Source organism: Pseudophryne corroboree, unplaced genomic scaffold (genome assembly GCF_028390025.1).
Source record: "Pseudophryne corroboree isolate aPseCor3 unplaced genomic scaffold, aPseCor3.hap2 scaffold_222, whole genome shotgun sequence".
NCBI lineage: Eukaryota > Metazoa > Chordata > Amphibia > Anura > Myobatrachidae > Pseudophryne > Pseudophryne corroboree.
The window spans coordinates 19,062-35,096 of record NW_026968868.1 but is presented as its reverse complement, the minus strand read 5'-3'; the positions used below and the strand labels follow the sequence as shown (position 1 = coordinate 35,096).

General features: G+C 46.2%; 4 non-coding genes across 4 annotated transcripts; all 4 read right to left on the bottom strand.

The window, feature by feature from the left end:
- Nucleotides 1-6,993: 6,993 nt before the first annotated feature.
- Nucleotides 6,994-7,156, bottom strand: LOC135008262 (U1 spliceosomal RNA). The gene has a single exon (XR_010208069.1). It is a non-coding gene; the product is annotated as a U1 spliceosomal RNA (small nuclear RNA).
- A 152-nt stretch (nucleotides 7,157-7,308) lies between these two features.
- Nucleotides 7,309-7,470, bottom strand: LOC135008061 (U1 spliceosomal RNA). Its single transcript, XR_010207879.1, has one exon. It is a non-coding gene; the product is annotated as a U1 spliceosomal RNA (small nuclear RNA).
- A 671-nt stretch (nucleotides 7,471-8,141) lies between these two features.
- Nucleotides 8,142-8,304, bottom strand: LOC135008116 (U1 spliceosomal RNA). The gene has a single exon (XR_010207933.1). It is a non-coding gene; the product is annotated as a U1 spliceosomal RNA (small nuclear RNA).
- A 152-nt stretch (nucleotides 8,305-8,456) lies between these two features.
- On the bottom strand, nucleotides 8,457-8,620 carry LOC135008120 (U1 spliceosomal RNA). Its single transcript, XR_010207937.1, has one exon. It is a non-coding gene; the product is annotated as a U1 spliceosomal RNA (small nuclear RNA).
- Nucleotides 8,621-16,035: the final 7,415 nt, after the last annotated feature.

Below are 16,035 nucleotides of genomic sequence, written 5' to 3'. Positions count from 1 at the left end.
CACAACTGAGGGCCTGAGCTGATGGGAGGCAGCCTCAGTTGTAGGGGCTGAGATGTACCGGAACCTGGGAGGTTGTATCAGACCCCTGGACATGTAAGTAACATGAATAATAACTGCCCGAAGGCGTGACCACGACAACTTGGATAAAAGTCAATGATGTTTATTATGACAACTCCGCAACACAGCAGCAGTAAAAGAAAACGTAAAAGTCAGCAAAGAATAAATACAGTTCCTGGGTACTACAGGATGGCAGGAGCCACAGGGCACTGGTAGTGTGAGATAGTTCTTATGATCTTCTAGATGGAAAGTCCTTACCAGGCCCGACTGTAGCAATGGAGATAACCCAGGATTGTGCCAGCTGGTGTTCCAGGAAAAGCTGGGTTGCTGAAGATAAAACAGCTGCTGTGGATACTGGCTGGAACCAGACTGTTGTTAGCACGGAGTGGATACTGGCTGGAACCAGTTAAATAATAAATGAACTTGGGAGCGATGAAATATGAACTGAAATGTAGAACTTGAGAGCGGAGAAATAATAATACCGGTGGAGAGTGGTAAAGTGTAGAAAGGACACCGGCCCTTTAAGGGAAGCTGTACTCTGCTGGAAGCTGAGCTGGAAGCAGGTAATGTTGTAGCTGGAAACAGATGAATCCACAATGGATTGGAGAGTCAGGCTACACCGCAGGTGGAATGCTGGTGCGGATCTCTATGGTGGAAGTCTTGAGACAGGAGCTGGAACCTGGAAGACAATCACAGGAGAGAGACAAACAGGAACTAGGTTTGACAACCAAAGCACTGACGCCTTCCTTTCTCAGGCACAGTGTATTTATACCTGCAGCAAGGAAGGGATTGGCTAGGCAATTATGCAGATTATCAATACTGAGAACAGATTGGTGGAAATGATCAGCTGACAGAATCCAAGATGGCTGCGCCCATGCAGACACTTGGAGGGAAGTTTGGTTTGTAATCCATGTGGTAATGAAAACAGTAATGGCGGCGCCGGCCACCGGAGACAGGAGGCGCCAGGCTGACAGATGCACATCCAACCACGCGGACACAGCGGAGGCCGCGGCTGACGTAATCGCCACTCAGACACTCTGCATGCAGAAGTTCAGGGACGGCGGCGGAGGCCGCGGGAGACGCCATGCCAGGTGTAATATGGCGTTTACTGTGACAGCGTCCCAGAGTGACAGGAGAGGATACAGGAATGTACACATCAGGATAACAGATGGGATCCGGTCCTGGAGCGCTGAGCCAGCCTTAGGAGGCATCTGATGGGTAAGAAATGGCGTCCAGATACCCGGATCGTGACAGCACCCCCCCCTTTAGGAGTGGCCCCAGGACACTTCTTTGGCTTTTGAGGAAACTTGGAATGGAATCTCCGGACCAAGGCAGGAGCATGGACATCAGAAGCATTGGTCCATGAACGTTCCTCAGGACCATAACCCTTCCAGTCAATAAGATATTGTAGTTGACCGTAACGGTGACGTGAGTCCAGGATCTTGGCCACTTCATACTCAACGCCTCGTTGAGTTTGGACTTTCGGAGTTGGAGGAAGTGAGGAATGAAACCGATTCAAGATCAGCGGTTTCAACAGGGAAACATGGAATGTCCTGGGTATTTTTAAGAAGGGAGGCAACTGGAGTCTGTAAGCAACAGGATTGATGACTTGTTCAATCTTGAAAGGAGGACACATAGATGCGGAGGAAGGCCTCCAAGTCCTGATTCACCCTCTCGGTTTGACCATTGGTCTGAGGATGGTAAGCCGTGGAAAACTTTAGCTTGACTTGGAGGACTTGACATAAACTTCGCCAGAATTTGGCTGTGAATTGAACTCCTCGATCTGAGATAATTTCTTCAGGAAGACCGTGGAGTCGGAAGATCTCTTGTATGAATACTTGAACCAACTTGGAAGCTGACGGAAGACCGGTGAGAGGAATGAAGTGTGCCATCTTGGTGAACCGGTCAACTACCACCCAGATGGTATTGAACTTGTTGCACATGGGTAAGTCTGTAATGAAATCCATCGACAAGTGGGTCCATGGTCGACGGGGAACGGATAGTGGAACCAGTTGCCCCGCAGGCGACTGGCGGGATACTTTATGTTGGGCACACTTTGAGCAAGATGCAATAAACTCCAAGACGTCCTTTTTCAGAGTTGGCCACCAATAGGACCTAGAGATAAACTCCAGGGTTTTTTGGATACCTGTATGTCCGGCAAAACGGGAAGCATGGGCCCAATGCATGAGCTTCTTCCTTAGCATCGGCTTCACAAAACTTTTCCCTGATGGGGGCGTAGAGTCCATCCCTACCGTGGAGAATGCCAATGGATTTATAATAGGATGCTTGTCTGAAGACTCTGACTCATTTTCTTGCTCCCATGAGCGGGAAAGGGCATCGGCCTTGCGATTCTGAGAGCCCGGACAGAACTGGAGTTTAAAGTCGAACCTGGAAAAGAAAAGTGCCCATCTGGCCTGACGAGGGTTGAGACATTGTGCGCCCTTCAGGTATAAAAGGTTCTTGTGGTCTGTAAGTATGGTGATTGAATGAGAAGCTCCCTCCAACAGATACCTCCACTCTTCTAGAGCGAGCTTGATGGCTAGCAACTCCTGGTCGCCAATGGCATAGTTGCGCTCAGCTGGGGAGAACTTCCGGGAGAAGAAACTGCAAGGGTGTAAATGGCCATCTTTAGCCCTCTGAGATAACACCGCTCCTACTCCAACGGAGGAGGCATCCACCTCTAAGATGAAAGGAGAGTCGATGTCAGGCTGTTTCAGAACAGGCGCAGAGATGAACCTTTGTTTTAAAAGATGAAATGCTTGCATGGCTTCTTCAGACCACTTGGACGGGTTAGCACCCTTCTTAGTGAAAGCAGTAATAGGCACCACAATGGTGGAAAAGTCTCGTATAAACTTTCGGTAATAGTTGGCGAACCCTAAGAACCTCTGGACCCCTTTGAGGGTTAAGGGTACCGGCCAATTTTGGATTGCTTGTAGTTTCTCAGGATCCATCTCTAGTCCGGAACCGGACACAATGTACCCTAGAAACGGAATGGACTTGACTTCAAAGACGCATTTTTCTAATTTACAATAGAGATGATTGACACGGAGACGGGACAGAACCTCTTTAACCCAAAAACGATGTTCCTCTAAATCGTTGGCAAAAATGAGGATATCGTCTAGATAGACCACGACATGACGGTATAGAATGTCTCTGAAGATCTCATTGACAAAATGCTGGAAGACAGCTGGAGCATTGCTCAATCCGAAGGGCATGACGAGGTACTCATAATGTCCGTCACGGGTGTTAAAGGCGGTCTTCCACTCGTCACCCTCACGGATCCGGATGAGATTGTATGCACCTCGCAAGTCCAGCTTTGTAAAGATGGTAGCTCCGCTAACTCTGTCAAAGAGCTCAGTTATCAGGGGTAAAGGATAACGGTTCTTGATGGTAATGTCGTTCAAACCTCTGTAGTCGATGCACGGCCGCAGACCACCATCTTTCTTTTTTACAAAAAAGAAGCCTGCGCCGGCTGGAGAAGAAGAAGGTCGAATGAACCCCTTTGCTAGGTTCTCTTTAATATATTCCTCCATAGAATGCGTCTCAGGCAGAGACAACGGATAAGTTCGGCCTCGAGGTGGAACCTTCCCTGGAACGAGATCAATCGGACAGTCCCATTCTCTATGAGGAGGAAGGATATCAGCAGAAGCTTTACTGAACACATCCGTGAAATCTTGATATGGAGGAGGTGGAACATCAGACGACCTGGGGGAGGAAGAACAGAGAGGCAATACTTTAAACAAACATGTCTCAGCACAGGAGGAATCCCATGCCAGGATTTGCGTAGTCGTCCAATCAAGCAATGACGTTCCGATAACGTTGAGCAACTTGAAGCGAGACTGGGAGATTACAATCTTGAGGAGATGGAGAGGAGATCATTACTCCTAGCCGGCCCTCTCCTTGGCGAGCTAGGATTTGGAGTTTCCCGGACGTTTGGGACAGGCATTAATGGTGTGAGACGGAGCTGCACAATAGAGACAGAGAAACTCGGAGAGACGTCTTCGGCGCTCAGCAGGAGTTAAACGGGAACGGCCAAGTTGCATGGGCTCATCTTTAGATGGTGACAGTTGACGAGGAGGAGGAGCAGAAGATTTTGGAGCAGATGATCTTCCACGCTCAGTTGCTCTCTCTCTGAAACGTAAATCAACTTTCGTGCAGAGTGAGATTAGCTCATCTAACTTAGAAGGTAAGTCTCTGGTAGCTAACTCATCTTTAATACGCTCAGATAAGCCATGCCAGAATGCAGCATACAGGGCCTCGTCGTTCCATGCCAGTTCAGATGCCAGGATCTGGAACTGTATCAGATATTGTCCTACAGTACGTGACCCCTGGCGTAAACGGAGAATCTCGGATGAAGCTGAGGTTACCCGGCCTGGCTCGTCGAAGATGCGCCTGAATGTTGACACGAAGGCAGTGTAGGAAGATAGCAGGGTGTCGGACCTCTCCCATAACGGTGATGCCCAATCAAGGGCTGAGCCACTGAGAAGAGAAATAATGTAGGCAATTTTTGTACGGTCACTGGGAAAATTGCCAGGTTGTAGCTCAAACTGAATCTCACACTGGTTGAGAAATCCCCTGCAGAATCTTGGAGATCCGTCAAATTTTGCTGGCGTTGGAAGATGAAGACGTGGAGCAGAAATTGGTAAGGTGGGTGGGGTTATAGCTGGAGTCACTGTGGTTGACGCACCAGACGCGCCTGATCCACGGAGAGTTGTCTGAATCCCATCCAGCCGAGTAGAGAGATCCTGGAGACAGCGGATGATGTGGCCCTGTGCAGCCTCCTGATGTTCTAGTCGGGCTGCCAGTTCTTGCATCGGCCTGGCCGCTTGATCCTGGTCTCCGGCTGGATTCATTAGGTCAGTGCTTACTGTCACAACTGAGGGCCTGAGCTGATGGGAGGCAGCCTCAGTTGTAGGGGCTGAGATGTACCGGAACCTGGGAGGTTGTATCAGACCCCTGGACATGTAAGTAACATGAATAATAACTGCCCGAAGGCGTGACCACGACAACTTGGATAAAAGTCAATGATGTTTATTATGACAACTCCGCAACACAGCAGCAGTAAAAGAAAACGTAAAAGTCAGCAAAGAATAAATACAGTTCCTGGGTACTACAGGATGGCAGGAGCCACAGGGCACTGGTAGTGTGAGATAGTTCTTATGATCTTCTAGATGGAAAGTCCTTACCAGGCCCGACTGTAGCAATGGAGATAACCCAGGATTGTGCCAGCTGGTGTTCCAGGAAAAGCTGGGTTGCTGAAGATAAAACAGCTGCTGTGGATACTGGCTGGAACCAGACTGTTGTTAGCACGGAGTGGATACTGGCTGGAACCAGTTAAATAATAAATGAACTTGGGAGCGATGAAATATGAACTGAAATGTAGAACTTGAGAGCGGAGAAATAATAATACCGGTGGAGAGTGGTAAAGTGTAGAAAGGACACCGGCCCTTTAAGGGAAGCTGTACTCTGCTGGAAGCTGAGCTGGAAGCAGGTAATGTTGTAGCTGGAAACAGATGAATCCACAATGGATTGGAGAGTCAGGCTACACCGCAGGTGGAATGCTGGTGCGGATCTCTATGGTGGAAGTCTTGAGACAGGAGCTGGAACCTGGAAGACAATCACAGGAGAGAGACAAACAGGAACTAGGTTTGACAACCAAAGCACTGACGCCTTCCTTGCTCAGGCACAGTGTATTTATACCTGCAGCAAGGAAGGGATTGGCTAGGCAATTATGCAGATTATCAATACTGAGAACAGATTGGTGGAAATGATCAGCTGACAGAATCCAAGATGGCTGCGCCCATGCAGACACTTGGAGGGAAGTTTGGTTTGTAATCCATGTGGTAATGAAAACAGTAATGGCGGCGCCGGCCACCGGAGACAGGAGGCGCCAGGCTGACAGATGCACATCCAACCACGCGGACACAGCGGAGGCCGCGGCTGACGTAATTGCCACTCAGACACTCTGCATGCAGAAGTTCAGGGACGGCGGCGGAGGCCGCGGGAGACGCCATGCCAGGTGTAATATGGCGTTTACTGTGACAGCGTCCCAGAGTGACAGGAGAGGATACAGGAATGTACACATCAGGATAACAGATGGGATCCGGTCCTGGAGCGCTGAGCCAGCCTTAGGAGGCATCTGATGGGTAAGAAATGGCGTCCAGATACCCGGATCGTGACACAGCATACCCAGAATGCAATGAATGAACCTCACCCTGGGAGAACAATCTTCATGACCATGGTATCTCCTATGCAAAATAAGTATGATTTGGGATAGGGCTGGGGAGGGCCGCTGCTCAGGCACATCTCTGTCAAGTAAAGGAGATTCAACTGAGGCAGCACGAGGGAACTCTCATCTGGGGACAACAACTGCAGGGAGAACACATATTTTCAGATGAACATGGGAGGGCAGAAGGCTGCCTAATACTGAAGCACCCCCAAACAACAAACCAAATGCAACAACTAGTGCAAGCATTCCTGGGGGAAGGCCTGCAGCAGATGGATTTGCATATGGTGATGTCATCCAAGCAGTGGGTCAAAGTTGGCTTCAACCCTCAACTGCATATGAAAAGAGAAAAGGGGCGTGCAGGGCATGGCGGCCTTTTGCGGCGCTTGGATGACCCCTAGTTCGCATTAAACACCTCCACCCTCCTTCGGTGTGGGGCTCATGTTGGCTATGCCCCAGGCCCTGAAGCATACAAGCTGATTTCTTGCAGCAGCTGGGCACTGTAACAGCTCTAGAGCTGCTCTGTACGGCAAGTAAAAGGGTGTGGGCCCTGCAGCACTACCTGTAGTTTGCATTGTGCATTGGAAGGCACAAAGTAAGCAGACGGGAGAAGTCAGGATAGTGCCCAATGGCATAGAAGGGAGCAGCTCAAGAAAAGAGAAGTGGAAACAGACAGAAAACTAGGCTGGAGAGAGACCTGAGACAAAGAGATCTGAATTATACGAGAGCCGACCAGGGGAAACTCAAATTATGCAGTCAAGTTTCCCACATTTGGGGAAATCGCAGGAGCAGCACACCCAGAGTGCAATGGGTGAGCCTTGCCCTGGGAGAAGCACCTTCATGATCATAGTATCTCACCTGGCAGGTAAGTAGGATTTGGGCTAGAGCTGGGGAGGGTCGCTGCTCGGGTACCCCCCTGTCAAGTGAAGGAGATCCAACTGAGGCAGCACAAGGGAACTCTCGAAAGAAGAACAAGGCTAGAGGAAGATTCGAGACAAAGAAATCTGACTTTTACCAGAGCTGACCAGAGGAAAGCACAAACACAGTCCCCCACTACCACAAATAATGCAGTCGAGTTTCCCACATTTGGGGAAATCACAGGGGTCAGCATACCCAATGCAATGAATGAACCTCACCCTGGGAAAACAATCTTCATGACCATGGTATCGCCTATGCAAAATAAGTATGATTTGGGATAGGGCTGGGGAGGGCCGCTGCTCAGGCACATCTCTGTCAAGTAAAGGAGATTCAACTGAGGCAGCACAAGGGAACTCTCATCTGGGGACAACAACTGCAGGGAGAACACATATTTTCAGATGAACATGGGAGGGCAGAAGGCTGCCTAATACTGAAGCACCCCCAAACAACAAACCAAATGCAACAACTAGTGCAAGCATTCCTGGGGGAAGGCCTGCAGCAGATGGATTTGCATATGGTGATGTCATCCAAGCAGTGGGTCAAAGTTGGCTTCAACCCTCGTCTGCATGTGAAAAGAGAAAAGGGGCGTGCAGGGCATGGCGGCCTTTTGCGGCGCTTGGATGAGCCCTAGTCCGCATTAAACACCTCCACCCTCCTTCGGTGTGGGGCTCATGTTGGCTATGCCTCAGCCCCTGAAGCATTCAAGCTGATTTCTTGCAGTAGCTGGGCTCTGTAACAGCTCCAGAGCTGCTCTGTAAGGCAAGTAAAAGGGTGTGGGCCCTGCAGCACTACCTGTAGTTTGCATTGTGCATTGGAAGGCACAAAGTAAGCAGACGGGAGAAGTAAGGATAGTGCGCAAGGGCATAGAAGGGAGCGGCTCAAGAAAAGAGAAGTGGAAACAGACAGCAAACTAGGCTGGAGAGAGACCTGAGACAAAGAGATCTGAATTATACGAGAACCGACCAGGGGAAACACAAATTATGCAGTCAAGTTTCCCACATTTGGGGAAATCGCAGGAGCAGCACACCCAGAGTGCAATGGGTGAGCCTTGCCCTGGGAGAAGCACCTTCATGATCATAGTATCTCACCTGGCAGGTAAGTAGGAGTTGGGCTAGAGCTGGGGAGGGTCGCTGCTCGGGCACCCCCCTGTCAAGTGAAAGAGATCCAACTGAGGCAGCACAAGGGAACTCTCGAAAGAAGAACAAGGCTAGAGGAAGATCTGAGACAAAGAAATCTGACTTTTACCAGAGCTGACCAGAGGAAAGCACAAACACAGTCCCCCACTACCACAAATAATGCAGTCGAGTTTCCCACATTTGGGGAAATCACAGGGGTCAGCATACCCAGAATGCAATGAATGAACCTCACCCTGGGAGAACAATCTTCATGACCATGGTATCTCCTATGCAAAATAAGTATGATTTGGGATAGGGCTGGGGAGGGCCGCTGCTCAGGCACATCTCTGTCAAGTAAAGGAGAGATGGTCTGCCAGATTACATAATGCATACCAGAGCCATAACTAGACTTTTTGGTGCCCTGTGACAGAGAATTATATGCCCCCCCCCCCCTCCCCATTTTTGCAATATGGACAAAAGGTACATGCCTTGTGGGGAAGGGGCATAACAAGATTGGTCTCAGAGAAAGCACATGAGATATGAAGATATATCTAGTATACTTGACACTCAATGGTTTGTGGTATTGCCGGGGTGCCCTCCTTAAATGCATATACAGTCACACATGGCATGTTTGTGCAAATGGCATATCAGCAGTCAGCACTAACTGGTGACATGCCATTTGTACAAGTAAGCCATGTGTGACTAATATATAAACATGCTTTATTAAATAACACCTCAAACTATCATACCCAGGATTCAAACCTATAACCTGTTGAATTCTAATCAAACACCCTACCCATTGAGCTACTTGATCCTGCATCTTTTCTAACCTCCAAAAACAGATTCAGTTGCATTTTCCAGCGTGTTTTGTTTGCGCCTTTGCAAATGTCTTACATCGACAAACTTATTTAGTACTATTTTGCAAATAGGGTTACATTGTCGCAACATTGTGTTCCCTAATTGCTTGATTTTTTAAATGCAACAATTGATAAAGACACCTGATAATTGCTCTGTGGAGTCTTATTTTGTGTTTTGTGTTTAGTCTTTAGATCTGAATTTGAATGTACTTGTGAACTAACTTAATTTCCTACTTCTAAATTCATTCCTAAATTCACTACTTACATGAATCCTGTAGTTGGGCATTTTGGGACTTCGATTGTGGGCATTGTTTTGTGTCCAGACCAGCAGCAGGTGGTGTGCATTTGCTGGAAAGGCATCGAAGACCTCCGATATGCTGCATCTCCTGATGTGTGTCTCCCTCAAGTGGCTGTCAGCAAATGCCTGCTAGACACCCCATTCCAAGCTGATTGTGACATCATGGAACATGCATCATAGAACAGGCATGCTAAAACATGGGTCTTCAACCTGCGACCCTCCAGCTGCTGTGGAACTACACATCCCAGCATGCCCTGCCTCAGTTTTAGCATACCTTAATAGCAAAACTGTGGCAGGGCATGCTGGGATGTGTAGTTTCACAGCAGCTGGAGGGCCACAGGATGAAGACCCATGTGCTAGAGCCAAGCCGCAGGTACATTGAATGCTAGCAAGCTGAATATTTAAATCCTTTTTGTTCCGCAGCATTCCAATGCGGAAGATTCCATGGAACCAGAGATCCTTCCATTGAGAAGGACATGCTGCCTGGATGACTACACTGTGCAAATTAAATCACGGAGCCAGTTGGCTTGTGGGTGGCTCTGGTGACTGGGTGGTTGGGTGGGTGGTGTGTCGGAAGTGGAGCGCATGCAAATGATTGTGTATCATCTAGCTAGTGAGAGAGAAAACTCATGCAGGAGTGTGCCTGCTTGTCAGTGGGTTATGCACCTTGCCAGACGTTAAATCTACATAGAGCAGCTGGAGGGGACAAGAGCAGGTTTGCAAAATATAGATAGAAGAGCATATATGCTGGCGCATTCTCCATGATTGTGTCAGCTTATGTTTTGGTGCACTGCACTTTCCTCCACTAAGTTTTAGCCATTTTTGTTAAGCTCAAGTGTAGTTGCTTCTCGGCCTTTTGGCTGTGATCTTGTATCGTGGTTGAAGGGTCTGCTGGAGGGAGGGATTGTTTTCTTCATTGGCGAAAGACCAAAGATATTCCAGGATGGAAGGCTTGGGAACACTATCTGTTTTTCAGTTGTGGAAGAGCACAGAGGTCGGATTGGACTACATTCTATAGTAAAGGATATCTTTCTATTTATTGACCCTCCCCTTATATGTGTCTGTGTTACAATAAAGCTTTGATTTTGTGAATCCCTCACCCTCTTACACTCCACACCCATAGCCTTATTAACTGTTGTATTATTGTATAGTTTAAATGTATAGTGCAGTTCATGATTTATAGTGTAGACTGGCCTGTGCTGTAGTTCTTGAACTGTACTATACCGTCAGCATTTGTATTGTGTTTTGGCTGTGCTGCAACACTGTATTTATGTGTGCAATGTTTATGTATGTTTTTTTTTATGTCAATAAAGACTGCTTTTTCAAGCCAATATCTGAAAACAATCAATGTTTATCTTTGATGGCAATAAAAGTGGTATGATATTTGATGCTTTTGAAATCCAATATCTGATATGTCCCCTATCTGGGAACCATATATTAAATGGCTTTTCAGAAAAGGGAGATGGGAGAAGAGCTTTCAGTACTTGTAGGACCGATGCACATAAAGAAGCAAAAAAACATACATAAACATTACACACATAAGTACCGCGTTGCGGCACAGCCAAAACACAATAGAAATGCTGACGGTATAGTACAGTTCAAGAACTACAGCACAGGCCAGCCTACACTATAAATCATGAACTGCACTATACATTTAAACTGTACAATAATACAACAGTTAATAAGGCTATGGGTGTGGAGTGTAAGAGGGTGAGGGAATCACAAGCCCGAAGCTTTATTGAAAGACTGACACATATAAGGGGAGGATTAATAAATAGAAAGACATCCTTTACTATAGAATGTAATCCAATCCGGTCTTTCAACTCTTCCACAATTGAAAAACGGATAGTGTTCCCAAGCCTTCCATCCTGGAATATCTTTGGTCTTTCGCCAATGAAGAAAACAATCCCTCCCTCCAGCAGACCCTTCAACCACAATACAAGATCACAGCCAAAAGGCCGAGAAGCAACTACACTTGAGCTTAACAAAAATGGCTAAAACTTAGTGGAGGAAAGTGCAGTGCACCAAAACATAAGCTGACACAATCATGGAGAATGCGCCAGCATATATGCTCTTCTATCTATATTTTGCAAACCTGCTCTTGTCCCCTCCAGCTGCTCTATGTAGATTTAACGTCTGGCAAGGTGCATAACCCACTGACAAGCAGGCACACTCCTGCATGAGTTTTCACTCTCACTAGCTGGATGATACACAATCATTTGCATGTGCTCCACCTCCGACACACCACCCACCCAACCACCCAGTCACCAGAGCCACCCACAAACCAACTGGCTCCGTGATTTAATTTGCACAGTGTAGTCATCCAGGCAGCATGTCCTTCTCAATGGAAGGATCTCTGGTTCCATGGAATCTTCCGCATTGGAATGCTGCGGAACAAAAAGGATTTAAATATTCAGCTTGCTAGCATTCAATGTACCTGCGGCTTGGCTCTAGCACATGGGTCTTCATCCTGTGGCCCTCCAGCTGCTGTGAAACTACACATCCCAGCATGCCCTGCCACAGTTTTGCTATTAAGGTATGCTAAAACTGAGGCAGGGCATGCTGGGATGTGTAGTTCCACAGCAGCTGGAGGGTCGCAGGTTGAAGACCCATGTTTTAGCATGCCTGTTCTATGATGCATGTTCCGTGATGTCACAATCAGCTTGGAATGGGGTGTCTAGCAGGCATTTGCTGACAGCCACTTGAGGGAGACACACATCAGGAGATGCAGCATATCGGAGGTCTTCGATGCCTTTCCAGCAAATGCACACCACCTGCTGCTGGTCTGGACACAAAACAATGCCCACAATCGAAGTCCCAAAATGCCCAACTACAGGATTCATGTAAGTAGTGAATTTAGGAATGAATTTAGAAGTAGGAAATTAAGTTAGTTCACAAGTACATTCAAATTCAGATCTAAAGTCTAGGTAGGCCTCACGTCCTGGCAGCCGCCAGCATTTAAAAATGCCTTGATTAGAGGTACGGAATTAAATGTAGATAAGAAGTAGACACAAAATAAGACTCCGCAGAGCAGTTATCAGGTGTTTTTATCAATTGTTGCATTTAAAAAATCAAGCAATTAGGGAACACAATGTTGCAACAATGTAACCCTATTTGCAAAATAGTACTAAATAAGTTTGTCGATGTAAGACATTTGCAAAGGCGCATCCAAAACACGCTGGAAAATGCAACTGAATCTGTTTTTGGAGGCTAGAATAGGAAATGTGCATCGGTCCTACAAGTACTGAAAGCTCTTCTCCCATCTCCCTTTTCTGAAAAGCCATTTAATATATGGTTCCCAGATAGGGGACATATCAGATATTGCCTTTCAAAAGCAGCAAATATCATACCACTTCTATTGCCATCAAAGATAAACATTGATTGTTTTCAGATATTGGATTGAAAAAGCAGTCTTTATTGACATAAAGAAGCAAAAAAACATACATAAACATTACACACATAAGTACTGTGTTGCAGCACAGCCAAAACACAATACAAATGCTGTCGGTATAGTACAGTTCAAGAACTATAGCATAGGCCAGCCTACACTATAAATCATGAACTGCACTATACATTTAAACAATACAATAGTTAATAAGGCTATGGGTGTGGAGTGTAAGAGGGTGACGGAATCACAAGCCCAAAGCTTTATTGAAAGACAGACACATATAAAGGGAGGATTAATAAATACAAAGATACCCTTTACTATAGAATGTAGTCCAATCCGGTCTTTCAACTCTTCCACAACTGAAAAACGGATAGTGTTCCCAAGCCTTCCATCCTGGAATATCTTCAGTCTCTCGCCGATGAAGAAAACAATCCCTCCAGCAGACTCTTCAACCACGATACAATATCACAGCCAAAAGAGCGAGAAGCAACTACACTTGCGTTTAAACAAAATGGCTAAAACTTAGTGGAGGAAAGTGCAGTGCACCAAAACATAAGCTGACACAATCATGGAGAATGCGCCAGCATATATGCTCTTCTGTCTATATTTTCCAAACCTGCTCTTGTCCCCTCCAGTTGCTCCATGTAGATTTGACGTCTGGCAAGGTGCATAACTCACTGACAAGCAGGCACACTCCTGCATGAGTTTTCTCTCTCACTAGCTGGATGATACACATTCATTTGCATGTGCTCCACCTCCGACACACCGCCCACCCAACCACCCAGTCACCAGAGCCACCCACAAGCCAACTGGCTCCGTGATTTAATTTGCACAGTGCAGTCATCCAGGCAGCATGTCCTTCTCAATGGAATAATCTTTAGTTCCATGGAATCTTCCGCATTGGAATGCTGCGGAACAAAAAGGATTTAAACATTCAGCTTGCTAGCATTCAATGTACCTGCGGTTTGGTTCTAGCACATGGGTCTTCATCCTGTGGCCCTCCAGCTGCTGTGAAACTACACATCCCAGCATGCCCTGCCACAGTTTTGCTATTAAGGTATGCTAAAACTGAGGCAGGGCATGCTGGGATATGTAGTTCCACAGCAGCTGGAGGGTCGCAGGTTGAAGACCCATGTTCTAGCATGCCTGTTCTATGATGCATGTTCCGTGATGTCACAATCAGCTTGGAATGGGGTGTCTAGCATGCATTTGCTGACAGCCACTTGAGGCAGACACACATCAGGAGATGCAGCATATCGGAGGTCTTCGATGCCTTTCCAGCAAATGCACACCACCAGCTGCTGGTCTGGACACAAAACAATGCCCACAATTGAAGGCTCAAAATGCCCAACTACAGGATTAATGTAAGTAGTGAATTTAGGAATGAATTTAGAAGTAGGAAATTAAGTTAGTTCACAAGTACATTCAAATTCAGATCTAAAGACTAGGTAGGCCTCACGTCCTGGCAGCGCCCAGCATTTAAAAATGCCTTGATTATAGGTAGGGAATTAAATGTAGATAAGAAGTAGACACAAAAGAAGACTCCACAGAGCAATTATCAGGTGTCTTTATCAATTTTTGCATTTAAAAAATCAAGCAATTAGGGAACACAATGTTGCGACAATGTAACCCTATTTGCAAAATAGTACTAAATAAGTTTGTCGATGTAAGACATTTGCAAAGGCGCAAACAAAACACGCTGGAAAATGCAACTGAATCTGTTTTTGGAGGTTAGAATAGATGCAGGATCAAGTAGCTCAATGGGTAGGGTGTTTGATTAGAATTTAACAGGTTATAGGTTTGAATCCTGGGTATGATAGTTTGAGGTGTTATTTAATAAAGTATGTTTATATATTAGTCACACATGGCTTACTTGTACAAATGGCATGTCACCAGTTAGTGCTGACTGCTGATATGCCATTTACACAAACATGCCATGTGTGACTGTATATGCATTTAAGGAGGGCACCCCGGCAATACCACAAACCATTGAGTGTCAAGTATACTAGATATATCTTCATATCTCATGTGCTTTCTCTGAGACCAATCTTGTTATGCCCCTTCCCCACAAGGCATGCACCTTTTGTCCATATTGCAAAAATGGGGGGGTGGGCATATAATTCTCTGTCACAGGGCACCAAAAAGTCTAGTTATGGTTCTGGTATGCATTAAGTAATCTGGCAGACCATCTCTCCAACACTGGCTGGTTGGAATAGAAATCCGGTTATCTATGTGAGCAAATGACCATCAACGATTTACTCTCAAACACAAAAAAATGGACAAAAATGGTCCCCTAAACAAATTGGTTAAATTTTGGGTTTAACCAATTTGTGTAATGACCATTTTTGACCACTTTTCTAGTGTTTGGGAGCAAATGGTAATTGACATTTGCTCCTATACATTACCAGATTTTCATTCCATCCATCCAGACTGGATAGATAGCCTGACAGATAATTGTGTAGTGTACGCCCAGGATAACTGTTAGTCATGCTTTATTTTATGACGGCACATAAATGGGTGGGCAGATCCAGGGCAAGCACTGCCCACTCATGCATAGTTGTCAACTGATGTGAAGTTCCAGGGGGCAATCTCAGTTATAAAGAGAAGTATCTGGAAATTGTGCCTAGTTAAAAAAAAAAAAAAAAATTTGATCAACTCCATTTATTTAGTATGATATCCCAGGTGATAGGATGCCGGCAGTCAGAACAACATACTTTATTAAATAACACATCTCAAACTACCATACCCAGGATTCAAACCTATAACATGTTGAATTCTAATCAAACACCCTACCTATTGAGCTATTTGATCCTGCATAAAAATTGTGAACATTATATGAAGCTATTGGTACTTTGAAAAAAAAAAGAATCAGCATTACAACGCAGCAGATCCATGCAGTTTGCAGCCACACACTACATGTATCTGCTCAGCCACAATGCTGATTATTTCTTCACAAAGTACAAGGTGAGCTCCAAACAGAATTCTCTAGCTTAGAATTATACCTTTCTTTGCCAAACCTAGAAGTCGGGCCCCCCACCCTGGGATCCCCCAGAGGGAGGCCTGCACCGTCATGCGGCAGGCTTGTCCGTTTTGGAAGCAGGCTGATGGGCAGCCCAGGATTGCTTCAGTCTGGGCTTGGCAGGTCTGGAAACATGAGCTTGCTTTGGGTATGCCTG